Source organism: Elephantulus edwardii, unplaced genomic scaffold, assembly GCF_000299155.1.
Source record: "Elephantulus edwardii isolate Elephantulus edwardi_28Jun2011 unplaced genomic scaffold, EleEdw1.0 scaffold00040, whole genome shotgun sequence".
NCBI classification, from domain to species: domain Eukaryota; kingdom Metazoa; phylum Chordata; class Mammalia; order Macroscelidea; family Macroscelididae; genus Elephantulus; species Elephantulus edwardii.
This window is the reverse complement of record NW_006399790.1, coordinates 17,227,393-17,241,699: the sequence shown is the minus strand read 5'-3', so window position 1 is coordinate 17,241,699 and position 14,307 is coordinate 17,227,393. Positions and strand designations below refer to the sequence as shown.

Genomic DNA, 14,307 nt, shown 5'->3' with positions numbered 1-14,307 from the left:
AGGGAAGGAAGAGAAGGAGGGGAAGGGAGGGAAGAGGAGGGGAGGGGAAGGGATAGAGGGGAGAGGAGAGGAGAGGAGAGGAAAGGTGAGGTGAGGGGGGAGAGAGAGAGAAACAACAAAAAACCACAAACATGGGTGGAAGGGAGCACATAAGGTAGGAACATGAATATACCAAGATGCTAACATGCATATCTGAAAAAGCAAATTCTTCCATTGCCTTATAATTATATACAGCTTAGGTGCCCTTCAAAGATGAGAAAGTACAAAGGTGCTTTTTTTTGTAGACTTTTGGTCAAATTGCCAAAAGTACATGAGATCACACTTCACTTCCAGATATCTTGGAAGAGTAGTATACTCCTTGTCTACATGTTTTCACCTCCCATTCCTTTTTCAATTTGCCTTCCATATTCACCTCTCTCCTGAAACGTCTATTACCAATATACCAATTATCTCCTAATAACCAAGACCTCATCCTGATTACATAGAACTACAATATTTGACAATGTTGGCCACTGTTTTTTTTCAGCTTTGACATTCATGAAATCATCTCTATGATTTATTCAGATTCCCCTATTTTTTCACTTTGTTTCAATTGCTGTCTTAGACTATTCTGCCTGATTCCATCCCTTAAGACTGTACTTTCAGTGATCATTTCTATAATTGGTTACTAGAGAACTTTCTTTGATTATGTAGAACACTGATGTCATCCCTTAAATATTGGCATTTCCTAAGGCATTTTTTCGGCCTTTTTCTCAGTTTACAAATCCTCATACACAATGACTTCTATGACTCTCAGTTCTTTATCTTTTGCCCCACTTTTTCAAATCCAAACCCATACAGCTAGTTCCCTTACCCATTCCCAAAGTTTTCCTTGTTTTATATTGTTAAAGTCACTATTGGAACTAATTGGTCTCTCCACCTTTAACTTATCCTTCACATCATGTCCACAGTTCTCTTGAAAACATGGATAGATAGAATAATGTCATTCTGTTCATAAACTTTGGGCAGGGCTGGGGAAGGGGGCATCCATTACATATAGAATAAATCGACTGTTACGCTTGAGAAGAGTCGTGAACATGTCATGAACTGCCAAAAGAACAAATAGGTTTGTCTTGGAGAGAGTGAAACCAGGTTGCTCCTTGGAGGCAAAGATTCTGAAGTTCCATCTCATATACTTTGGGCATGTTGCCAAGAGGACCAGTCCTTGAAGAAGGACATCATGTTTGTAAGGGTAGAGGGTTAGCACAAAGGAGGAAGATACTAGATGAGGCAGATTGACACAGTGACTGTGGCCTTGGGGTCAAATGTCAGAGACAGTGAGATTGGTTCAGGATAGGGCAAGATTCAGAACCATTGTTCATAGAGTTACTGTAAGCTGTAGTCTACTCTACAGCACTTAAACAACAACTACCGCCCCATAGCATTTAAGCTAACCCTGTTTTGCCTTTTTAGTTTTACTTCTAGTATTTCTCCTATCACCCCAAACACTCCCCAATATGTCAGTCCCATCTAAACTATCCTCTAACTACTCTCTAAGGAGTCTTGGTCATGCAATAATTTAATGTTCAACTACTAAAAGGTTGGAGGTTTGAAACTTTCAACTGCTGTCTGGGAGAAAGGCAATCTGGCCCCATAAATATTACAACTATTACAACACAGAAATCCATAAAGGACCATTTTGCTCTATCATATAGGATTGAAATGAGCTAGAATCAATTCAACAGCACACAGCAACTACTCTTTAAATATGCTGCTGGCTAAAGTCTCAGCGCTTCATTTTGTATAAACTTTGTACTTCCTGTAGCTAGAAGAGTTTTCCCCTCTTCACATTTCCAACTCATAATTTTAAAATGTCACCTTGTCCAGCTAAAATGTCACCTCCTCTGTAAAACTTACAGGCAGAATTAACTATGGTCTCATCTGAACTCCGAACTTTCAGCAGAGCATAATTCTAGCATGCATGCACATTGTTTTATGAGTAGATGTGTGAGATCTTTAGGAGTTAGGATGTATCAGGCTTTAGGTTTTGTATCTGAAACTCTGGAGTTGAAAACCTTAGGTTTCAAAGCACCAGCTTTGGTGCTTATTAGCAGTGTGATCCTGGGCAAGTTAATCAGTCTCTCTAAGCTTGTGGTCTAGCTCACAAAATTGAAGTAACAATAGAATTGGAGGAAGAATAAATGAGATAATAAAGTCAAAACAATTATAGGTCCTGAGAGGTAATGAGTCCTTAATGAATATTGTTACCCTTGGGTGCCATCAAGTTAGCTATGACTCACATAGACTCTATGAACAAGAGATCTGAACCTTGCCTCCTCCTGCACCATCATCACAATCTCTGTCATGTTCAAACCCATTTGAACTTTGTCACTATGTCATTCCATCTCTTTGAGGGCCTTCCTTTCCTTGGCTGACCCTCTCTACCTTCCCAGTATGCTGTCTCTTTCAAAGGACTAGCCCTTCTTGACAACGTACCCAAAGTATGTGAGACAAAGCTTCAGCATCCTTGCCTCTAAGGAGCGCCCTGGTGGCACTTCTTCCAAGATAGAGTTGCTTCTTCTTTTGGCAGCCCATGAGATATTCAGTACTCTTCTCCAATACCACAAGTCAAAGGCCTCAACTCCTTTGTTTTTCTTATTCATTGTCTAGCTTTCAGCTGCATAGGAGGTAACTGAAAGTACCATTGCTTACATCAGGCACATCCTTGAAACTGTCTTGCTCTTGAGACTGACGTCTTGCTCTGTAGCACCTTAAAGAGGTCCTTTAACACCAAATTTCCCCAAAGCAACATGTCTTTTGATTTCTTAACTGTGGCAACCTTAGGTGTCACAACCCCTATTGATAATGGAAGAACATAGTTAGCTAGTACTGTTTTTTCAAGAGTAAGTCCTCAGTAAATGGTCACAGAATAAATAAAGTATGGAAGACTTAAGAACACTTGGTAAATGACAGATTATTACTCTTAGAGCCTGGGATTCCTCTGAGGCACAAAAATTGGATTAAATAATTAATTTTGTCTGTAGTCAATAAGGGAGTTCTGGTGGCCTTGTGGCAAGAAGCTGCAATGCAATCCCAAAGGCATGTAGTTCAAGGCCACCAGCTGCTCTGCAAGAGAAGAATGAGCAATCTCCTTCCTCCCGTGTGATTAATTGCCTCTGAGAACCCACCAGAGGGTCAGCTTTGCGTCTGTTATGACTCTACAGTACACAACAACAGTAACAACAACAGTCAAATAATTTCAGTGGCAATTGGGATAGCCAAAAGCTTTGTATGTACCCTTTGCTTTTTTGAACCTGAGCATATTACATTGTTATTTCCAGCAAGTGAATGGTTAAAGTACACATTTCAAACTTCTTTTCTCAGATAAGTCCAAAGCTATTTTTTTTCTACTTTAACATTTGACAAATAGGATGATTCAATTAACGTGATAATTATTTAATACAGAAAGTAATAACTTTTAAGATGTAATGGTAATTGAGCCCAGCATGCTTGAAAATACTGTCCTCCGAGTCAGGTTCAGCAACATGTCTTGAAGTTGAGACCTTAGAGGTTTAATTCATTCCAAACTCTTCTACCAATATAAATTTAAATTAATGGCATTTCTGATTCTTGTCCCTTTCACCTATAATCCATCTTAATCTCTTGACCTCCAATTCAGTACTTAAATCCTAAAAGATTACCTTTCATATTCCCTCCAGGATAATCTGTTTAATATCCTTTGATAAGGAATATCCTTTAAAAATGCTGAATTCATTTATGCTTTAAAATAGAAACCCTATTCTTTAGGAAAAGACAAACACTATAGTCTTTCCCTTTATTTTATTTTAGAAGGCCCTGGAGGGCCCAGAGAAAATTAGGCACATTATAAAGGAGCATAGAAACCAGAAATTTAAAGTACTGTTGTTATTATTATTGTAAAAGTAATATAAGAACAGAACATAAAGTTTGGAGAAGGGCAGTAGTGGAAGGGAATCATACAAAACTGCTATTCACACACAACTAAAATAATTTTCAAATATTTTCTTCCCTTTGTTTCATTTGTCTACTTTTCAGACCTTGCCCCCCATGTTTTCCTAGTGTACTAAGGACCTTTTAAGCACTTCAGGGGGGAAAAAAGGAATTCTAATGTATGACTGCCTGGAAAGTTTTCCATGGTTTTAGATTTTTAGGGAAAGACTCTCTGAGAGTACAAATGCCATAATACCCCAACTCTTCTTCATCTCTGTACATGCAAAGCAACCATTCCAAACAAGATGTTGGAGATCGGCTGATGAGCTGATTTTTGGTGTCTATTTGAAGGCCAGTCATGCTGACTACTAACTTGGGCAAAGGCTGAGACCAGCGCTTTTTACTGCAATTTGGTCTCTGAATGAGAAATGGGATTTGAAGAGAGGAGATTACCTAAAGACAATGTTTTCAATCATCCTGAGATTAAAAAATAAAAACCTAAAAAGCAGAGAATGTTAAAAAAATGCCATTCGGATAAAAAAAGAACAATGTAATATAAATAGTCATTCTGAAATACAGCTGATCTCTGATTATGCGAGAGGACAAGAAGGAGCTGAAGATTTGGAGTTTGCTAGGTGGAGGGTCAGCGAAAGAAAGGAAGACCTTTGACAAGATGGGTTGGTGGAGTGACTGCAGCAATCAGCAGAAGTGTGTCAGAGATAATGAGGATGGCACAAAATAGGACAGGGTTAAGATCTGTTTTTCATAGGGTTGTTATGGGTCATATTCAACTTGATGGCACTGAACAACAATAACAAATTATATTTCTCTATCTATAACTTTTGGCGTTGTACTCCCTCCACCCTTAGTACCAGCAGCCAGGAAATAAGAAGACACATCGCATTTGAAAACTTTGCATTTAGGGACCTCTCCAAATTATTGAGGAGTAATGATGTCAGTTTGAGGACTAAGGTGCATCTGATTTTGGCCATAGTCTTTCAAATTATTAGCTATGCATCCGAGGCCTGGACAATGAATAGGGATGGCAAAAAAAGAATGATGCTTTTGAGCTGTGATGGTGGAGAACACCCCATGGATGGCAAAGAGAATGAACAGGCGTGTCTTGGAGAGGGTGCAGATGGAGTGCTCTTTGGGGGCAAGAATGATGAGGCATCACCTCACATACTTTGGGGCATGCTTCTAGGAGGGACTATTCCTTGATGCTGGGAAGGGTGGAGGGTCAGCGAAGGAGAGGAAGATCCTCAACCAGGTGGACTGACACAATGACTGCTGCAATGTGCTCTTGTGTGCCAGGAAGTGTGAGGATGGCACAGGATAGAACAGGATTCAGATCTTTTGTTCATAGTGTCACTACGAGTTGTACACAACTTGATGGCATCTAACAACAACTGTCCTCTCTAACACATACACATATTCACTTAGACTAATGTTTGTTTTAGATTACTGTTTGTAGATCCATGGAACTCCTGATACTGACAAATATGACAATCTAAACTTAAAGGTGCCTTATGTTTATTTATTCAAATTTATACTCCTTTATTAAGCTATCAATACTTCCTACAACTGATTTATTTCCTTTTCCAGTTAACTGCCTCATAGCTGTCTCATAGCAAATTTTCAGAGGCTGCAAATCTCATGAGAGGAGATTGCCAATCTTTCTCCTGTGGAGCCTCTGGTGGATTTGAACTGTCAGAGAAACACCACCTTTGAATTAGCAGCGCAACTCTCTACCCACTAGGCTACCAGAGTTCCCTCTTCATTGTCTATAATAAGATCTAGAACCAATGGTAATAAAGAAAGGAGATCAAGCTGTATCGAGGGCATTGGTAATAAAATGAGGTCCTAGTACTTGATGGAATACCAATCGAGGTGCTTCAGCAAATAGATGCAGTATTGGGTACATCACGTTCACTAGGTTATGCTAAGAAATTTGGAAGACCTGGTCAACTTACTGGAAGGGATACATATTTGTTCCCACTCTAAAAAGAACATAAAACAGAATGTTGAAGTGATCAAGCAATAACATCATTATCACATGCAAGTAAAATCTTACTGAAGATTGATTATTTTTTAGTGGTTAGAACAGTACATATAGAACTGCTAGAAAGTCAAGCTGGATTCAGAAGACTGTGGCAAGAGGGATATCATTGCTGATGCCAGATGGATCTTGGCTGAAACCAGAGAATACCAGAAGGATTTCTGTTTGTGTTTCATTGACTACGCCAAGGCTTTTGACTGTGTAGATTATAACAAATTATGGCTGCCATTGAGAAGAGTGGAAATTCCAGAACGCTTAGTTGTGCTCGTGCAAAACCTATACACAGACCAAGAAACAGTTGTCTGAACAGAACAAGGGAACAATGCATAGGTTTATATCCGGAAAGATGTGTGTCAGAGTTGTATCATTTCTCCATACCTATTTAGTCTATTTGCTGAGGAAATAATTTGAAAAGCTGGATTATGTGAAGAAGAATGTGACATCAGGATTAGAGGAAGACTCAACAATGTGCATTATGCAGATAACACGACCTTGCTTGCAGAAAATGAATAAGACTTAAAGCACTTATTGCAGAAAATCAAACTAGAGCCTTCAACGTGTATTACACCTCAACATCAAACTGAAAATCTTCACCACTGGATCAAGAGGCAACATCATGATAGATGGAGAAAAGAGTGAAGCTGCAAATTATTTCATTTTACTTAGACTTACAATCAACACCCATGGTAATAGCAGTCAATAAATCAAAAGACATTTCACATTGGTAAAATCTGCTGTCAAGGACCTCTACACAGTACTAAAGAGCAAGGATGTCAGTTTAAAGACTAAGGTGCACCTGATTCAAGCTATAGTATTTTTCAACTGTTTCCTGTGTTTCTGAAAGTTGAAGAATGAATAAAGATGACAGAAGAATAAGCATTGCCTTTGAATTGTGATAATGGGGAAGAATTCTGAATGGACTGCCTAACAAACAAACAAGGATGTCTTGGAGGAAGGGCAACCAAGGTGCTTTTTAGAGGCAAGGATGGTAAAACTTTATTTCATATACTTGGGGCATGTTGTCACGAAGGGCCAGCTCCTGAAAAAAGACATGCTAGGAAAGAAGGAATGTGAGAGAAAGAAAAGTAGACCCTCAGCAAGGCGGATTGACACAGTGACTGAAACAATGGACTCAAATATATTACATATCCTGATGATTCCACAAGATAGGGCAAGGTTCCAATCTTTTGTTTAGAGAGTCACTACAAGTTGTAGTTGACTTGATAACGCCTAACAACAATATATAATAACATAATTTAATGCTGGGTTCCCTAATGTTTTCCATTGTTCTTGAACCATTTAATATGTTTATATACTCTGTTTTCAACAAAATAATTCATTCTTTGCAGTTCAAAGTACTTTCTTTGTATCTGCTAAAGTCTTTGTCATGTAGCTGTTTGACGGCAAGAACCATGCCTCGCTCACCTTTATCTAGTATCTGACAGCGGAGTCGTTCAATAAAGTAGAGGGAGGGGTGGTGAAGGAAATGGGAGCAGTGTGAAAAAACAATGTAGACGGACTTTGTAAGTAAACCAGTAGAAAAGAAAAAAATTTATTTAAAAAAAAAAAGAAAGAAATGAATACATCACTAGTGACCCACACACACACCTGAAGCAAATGAAATCCATCCCCACTGAGTTGATTCCAACTCATAGGGATTTCATGGGAGACAGTATCACCTTCAAGGCTGTAAATCTTACAGTAGCCAACTACTTCATCTTTACCCTGTGGCGATACTGGCAAATTTCAACAGCCAACTTTTTTTAGTCAGCAGCTTAATGCTTTAGCCTCTGTACAACTATGCCTTAAGTATAATTAACTAGACTTATTGGGCAACAATTACGCACTGAGTGTGTACTTACAGTATGTCTTACAGATAATCTAGAAGGACAAAAAAGGTAGGCCTCGAATTTAAAAGAAACTACATATGCTAAAAGCAGAATACAATTGCCTATTTAGTTCCCTTGTCTACTTTTAGCAAAGTCATTTTCTGTGTATGGCAAACTAATTTTGGAGTCCGAATAAGTACATTTCTCCTGTCTTGGAATAGGTGGCATGGTGCAGATAGTGGGATAGGTGATGACTTATGTCTTCCTTGTTCTTGTCTAGTTAATAGCATCATAAACTGGAGAGAGATGCGGAGTTCTAGTGAAGTCACTGAAGCCTACTGGCCAACAGCTAATCAATTAATACTTAGAATGGGAGCGAAGTATTACATTCATGGCAGCTTATACAACCCCTGTTGAGTTTTTGCTTTCCATTTTAGTGACTAGAGCCTTTCAGCTTTTCCTGCTGTCCCTCTGGCGCCTCTTAGGAAAAATTTGCTTCAATAACAATAACAGAGTATGAAAAACCGAAGAACTGAAATTATTATAATAGCGTGGGTTTGTCACCCCAACGTCATCAGCTTCTCAGCAGCCAACCCCGTGGAGCTGCCCTATGCTTGTCAATGAGGGGATGAAAAGGATATGGAAAGGCCATTTCAGCTGTTCATTTGAATATACCCTCTATCAAATATAGTGAGCTGGGACTTGGAGATCACAGACAGCTGGGTTGCTTGAAAAGGGAAAGAACATTATGGTAAATTGTATTATTGTACATTTACTGAGCTCCGGGGTGTCTGGGAGGACCTCCAAAGGCCAAGGGAGCATTTCCAATCAGTGGCTTGAAGCATTGCCATATTGAGAATGAGCCCAAGGGTAGATAACGTGTCCAATGACATGAGACCATATTTGATGGTTGAGCATTTGGTTAGGGACTATGATGACCATTTTTTAGAGTACAAGTGCAGACAAGCCAAAAATGAATATTTTTATGAAGAGATTTAATAACACCATTGCATTCGCTGCTTGGCCTTAGTGATGCCTTCTGGTATTAAGGGTCCATTCAAAAGCAGATGCCTGAATCTGAAATTTTATGACAATGCCTCACTATGTCCAACATTGTTTACTCGCACCCCTTTCCCGACCACCACCACTCAGCACTTTTACTATCACATGTAAAAATATATCCAGTCCAAAGGCATCACTCTAGCAACTGTCCTAGCAGGGCTGGGGAATGAAGGAGGCTCCTTTGGGTGGCCAGAAACCTGGGCAAATTAGGATATCGCTGATGCCAAGGAGTTCTCTTTTCCAGGGAAAAGAGGGTAGTGTAACACAGAGGTCACAAAAGCAGTTGCTTTGATTACATAACATGTTATGAAATGGGACACACGCATTATTGAAGGCTGAAAGCCACAGGCAAGGGCTTGCTTAATTCAAAAGAAGTGGCTCAGCAGGGGGGAAATGCTGGAAACTCTGTGTTCAGGCAGTCAAGCTACCAGGACCATGCCTACCTCCGTTCCATATAGTGACAATTGCCAATGGGAAAATCTGAGAGCTAGAAGATTCTTTCAGTGTTAATAATCTCCCTCTGCAAGCAGAGAAACTGAGGTCCAACATGGTATCCCACACCATGCTGCCAATCAGTGACAAAAACAAGACTACAACACAGGTACCTTGATTGCCCATATGGGGTACAATTTTACAAGTAAATGTTATAAATATTTATAAGTAACACTCATGATGGCTCCGAGATTGTGAAACACATTGAGGTACTTCGCCATCTATTGCCACTGTGCCATGCACTTCACTGAGCTTTGTACTTCAGTGTCTGTGAGAACACTCACTTAAACAAAAATGTGAATTAACCTGAAGAACTTGTTTTCTAACCTTGACAAACACCATATTGTGCTAGGGAGTGGGATGTACAACACACAGGGATGGCTCATGCATTTGGCATTCACCTTCTTTGGGGATCATGGTCTTTATCCAAGAACTAGAGAAAGGAAATTAGGATGAAGGAGATGGAGACTAGCTTTTGGAGGGAGGTGCTAGTCTGAGCATTTACTTGCTATTTCCTCCATATCGGAAACAACGTGGGCCATGAAGGCATTTCAGTGACTGCTGATTTGGTTGGTCATGGAGGTTCCCTGTATGTGATGCTGTACTAGAGAAGGAAGAGAGGACCATGGGCTTATGAATCATTGTAGCTGAACAGAAGTATCATGTCTTTTGCTCTTAGATGGACCTGAGTTCAAATCAGACTTCTGGTAGCTATCAAAGGCAAATTCTTTCCACTCCTTAGTCCTCAGTTTTCTTTTTTTAAAACTGGGATGCATGTTTTGAAGAATTACATGACAGTTAGGGGCCTAGCATGATGGCTTGCAAAGAAGGAGTACACAATACAAATAGTATTTAGTATTAATTATTTTAAAACAAGAATATGTAGCATAAAGCTTCTCAGTGTCTGGATTGGACATTGAGAGGGTTTTGGGGCTACTACAACATAAGAGTCTTCACTATATGCACAAAAGTAGAGAGAAGTAGAAAGAAATGAGACAATCCCTAGTTCCTAAAAGGGAGTTTTGGTAGTGCAGTCCATGAGGAGTTGGCAGTTTGAATCCACCAGCAGCTTCATGACAGAAATATGGGCAATATCCTCTCCTAACATTTACAGTCTTGGAAATATCAGTGGAGGGTCAGCTATGAATTGGTTCTGACTTGAGAGCATTGGGTGAGTTATGACACACGTATTATAACATTTTCATCTGAAGTGCTCAAACTTTCTCAAGTCCAGAGTCAAGAGTCTTTATCAACCATGGAACAGTTCCAGAGGGTTGTCAGAGCCCCACTAGCCTTTTGTTCACACTCCCTAGTAGAGGTAGTCCATGCCCTTCTCATACTGAATGTTAGCTACTTGGCGCAAGCTTATCATGGTGCTCCTGTAAATCTTCTGAATAGTACCCATGATTGATGGTTTTAAAAATGTTTCCCTGAGCTCTTAATCAAAACTAACCCATCTTGTGTTCTGTGCCGCCTAGACCTGACCTTAGCTAATACAAAAACTAATTCATTCTGAGGCATTAGTGGTTGCTAATACTTCAACATGAAGTTTATCCAGCTGACCTAGTTGTAATATTTTCACTTTAATGACACCCTTCATGCCAACCTAAAGCAGTTTGATGGGAATTGCTGGCACCTGACTAAACAAAGATTATAGAACAGCTATTCAAGGGCATATAGGAACATTTTGGCACTCCTCAAAATACATCACGTAGGCAGTCCTGTTTTAGATCATTCTGGAAAATCACTTGGGTATATCCAAATCAAACACACTACTGCTGAGTCAATTCTGACTCATAAAGACCTTGTAGTACAGGGTAGAACTGCCCACAGGATTTCCAAGGCTATCTCTAGGGAAGCCAACTGCCACATCTTTCTCCCACAGAGCAGCTGTTGGTTTTGAACCACAGAGCTTTCAGTTAACAGTCATACACTTAACTTGTGCACTAACCAGAGCTCCTTCCAACTGGGAATAAAAATAACTGTAAAATGAGAGAGAGAGAGAGAGAGAAAATGCCTACTCACTCCATGTGTAGGACCTCTCAGCTGTCATCTGATTTAATTCTGTAGACATTTTGAACACCTACTCTGAACCTGGCACTGTGCTGGCTACTGTGAACACAAAGAAAGCTATGACACGTCTTGGAGCTTCTAGTTCTTTGCTACAGATGGACCTCTGGAAAACTTAAGAGTTGCTAGTTGACTGACATAGAAAATAAAACATCTCAAAAAAAGCAAGCAACTCTTTGCTTATAACCACTTACCATCAGAGACTTCCCTTCCCCAGTTTAAACAATTAAAAAAAACCAAACAAACAACACAAAGCATTTGAAGATCTCTGTGTGAAAGTACCTAATCTTAGAGGCATAAACTAAACAAAGAGCAAGTGACCAGAGAAGTGAATTGTGCAGTGGGCAATTTACTAGTCTCTTCTCAAACAAACCAACATAGTCAGCTACCAGGCAATAGGTTTGGAAGACAAATCCACTAATTAAACCTGTTTTACCATAATTATTCAAAACATTAGCACAGTGGAGATCCCTGGAGATCAGAGACAACAGATCCCAGGTGGCTCAACTTAAATATTCCCCTCCCCACTGGTAAGAATCACAAGCCCAATTTCAATGGAATCATAAAGTATTCAAGCCAAAAAGAATACTTGAAGTGATCTAATTTTTATTTCTCAAATGAACAGGCTAAGGTCTACAGAAGTGAAGTTACACACCTCTGGCCACACAGTCTGTTAGAAGCAGAGCTAGGACCAGAATCCAGAGCTCTAGGGAGCTACTTATTCAGTCAGTCAACCAGTCAGACAATTAGATTCCTTGAGCATATATTATGTACTAGGTACTGTACGTATCTAAGTACTTGGAATCAAAAAAGTTGTGTGTTAGGGTTGTATCCTTTCTCTATGAAGAGGAATGTGGCATCAGAATCCGAGAAAGACTTATCAACAACCTGTATTATACAGATGACACAGCATTGCTCACTGAGAGTGAAGAGGACCTGATGAAGATCAGAGAATACAGTCTTCAGTATGGATTACATCTCAACACCAAGAAAACAAAAATCTTCGCCACTGGGCCAATCGGCAACATCATGATAAAGAATAGATTGAAATTGTCAATGATTTCATCTTACTGTCAAGGACTGGATCCACAATCAACACAATCAACACCCACGGTAGCAGTAGTTGAGAAATCTGAAAACATAGCATGTTGGGAAAATCTGCTGTCAATGAATGACCTCTCAGTAAGTTTTAAGAAGCAATGACGTTAGTTTAAAGATCAAGGTGGACCTGATCCAAGCCATGGTCTTTTCAATTCCTTGCACTGCATCTGAAAGTGGGACAATGAATAAGGATGACAGAAGAAGAAGAAGAAGAAACAAAGCCTCTGGTATTGGAGAAGAGTAGTGAATAGGCCATGGACTGTTGAACGAATAAATAAAGCTGTCTTGGATGAAGCACAACCAAGGTGCTCTTAGAGGTAAGGATGGTGACAATCTGTCTCACATACTTTGAGTATGTTGTCAGAAGAAGCCAGTCCTTGGAAACAGACATCATTCTGGGAACGGTGGAGAGCCAGTGAAAATGAGAAAGAGCTTTAATGAGATGGATCCGCACAGTGACTGTAACAATAGGCTCAAGTATAGCAGAGATGGTGATGGCACAGGACAGTCCAGAGCTGTTGTTCATAGAGTCAATATGAGTTATATTTGACTCAGTCAGAGCCAACAACAGTAGAGTCTGTGTTAGATCAGTAGATACTGGGTGGGGGGGAAGTATAATACAAGTGGGCCCTATCTCTGTCCTTATAATGTAAAGGGACAATGAAGCAGACATAAAACAATTAACTGATTATATGTAAATATAATCTAAGCCCTGGAGCATGGTCAAAGGAGCAAGGGGGGTCTCCCTAAAGAGTCACAAATTTGGCTAAAAAAATATCATAATACTAAAAAGATAAAGCAAGTCCATTAGCCAGATAAAAATCACCCATGTGGCTGATGGTAGTAGAATGAGGGTGCAGAGCATTTCAGATAAGGTGCAGTCAGCCCAAAGTTCTCTCTGCCTCTTATGCTGCCCCTCTGATAGTCCAGACATCCTGCATTCTTTTGTCTTATTTTATTCTTAAGAAACTCGCAGGCTCGCCACTATGTTTGGTTGTTTCACAAGTATAGGTGGAGCAGAGTGAGGGCATCTTAGCCATCTGAACCTATTAAAAGAATTATTAACTCACTTTTCTAATTAAAAAGTTATTTTTACTCACCAGTGCAATCCACCAAGGCAGATAATCAGTGTTTCAAGCTTCTGAAAAGGTTACATCCTCATCCGTTTGTTTTGTACCTAAAGAGAAAAAGAAAACTACATTCAGAGGAATATATTTTCAGTGATTCTCACTGAAAAGAAGTCCACAGTTTGGAGCAGAAATAAAGAATGATGGTACTTCTGCATATGATGTTGTTGTTAGGTGCCACTGAGTCGAGTACAATTCATAAGCAACTCTGTGAACAATAGATCTAAATACTGTCCTATCCTGTGCACTCTTGCTGACACACTAGAGCCCACTGCAGTAGTAGTCAACATGAAAATCCACCTGGTCAAGGGTCTTCCTCTTTCACATACATAGTAATACATCAGGGCGAAGGGACCAAACCTTAGCCCACTAGACCAAATCTCACTCAAAAAACTCATTGCTACCAAGCAGAACAGGTCCATAGAAGACCCTCCATTGCGTTTCAGAGACTTTGACTAGCATAGGAGGAGATTATCTTTCCTGTGAGGAGCTGTTGGCAGTGAACCTTTCTACAGACTACACCACTAGACTCACTAGAGGTATCCTCAAAACCAGAAAGCAGGTGCTGACCCCACAAGGGGTGTGTAATTCTGTGTCTGAGCTGAGGCAGGGCAATTCT

At 39.8% G+C, this 14,307-nt stretch overlaps 1 protein-coding gene across 2 annotated transcripts in view; it reads left to right on the top strand.

Annotated features, from left to right (window-relative positions):
• Positions 1-14,307, top strand: part of GRIA3 (glutamate receptor, ionotropic, AMPA 3) — a 428,954-nt gene that overhangs the window by 73,135 nt on the left and 341,512 nt on the right. The gene's annotated exons all lie outside the window — the stretch shown is intronic.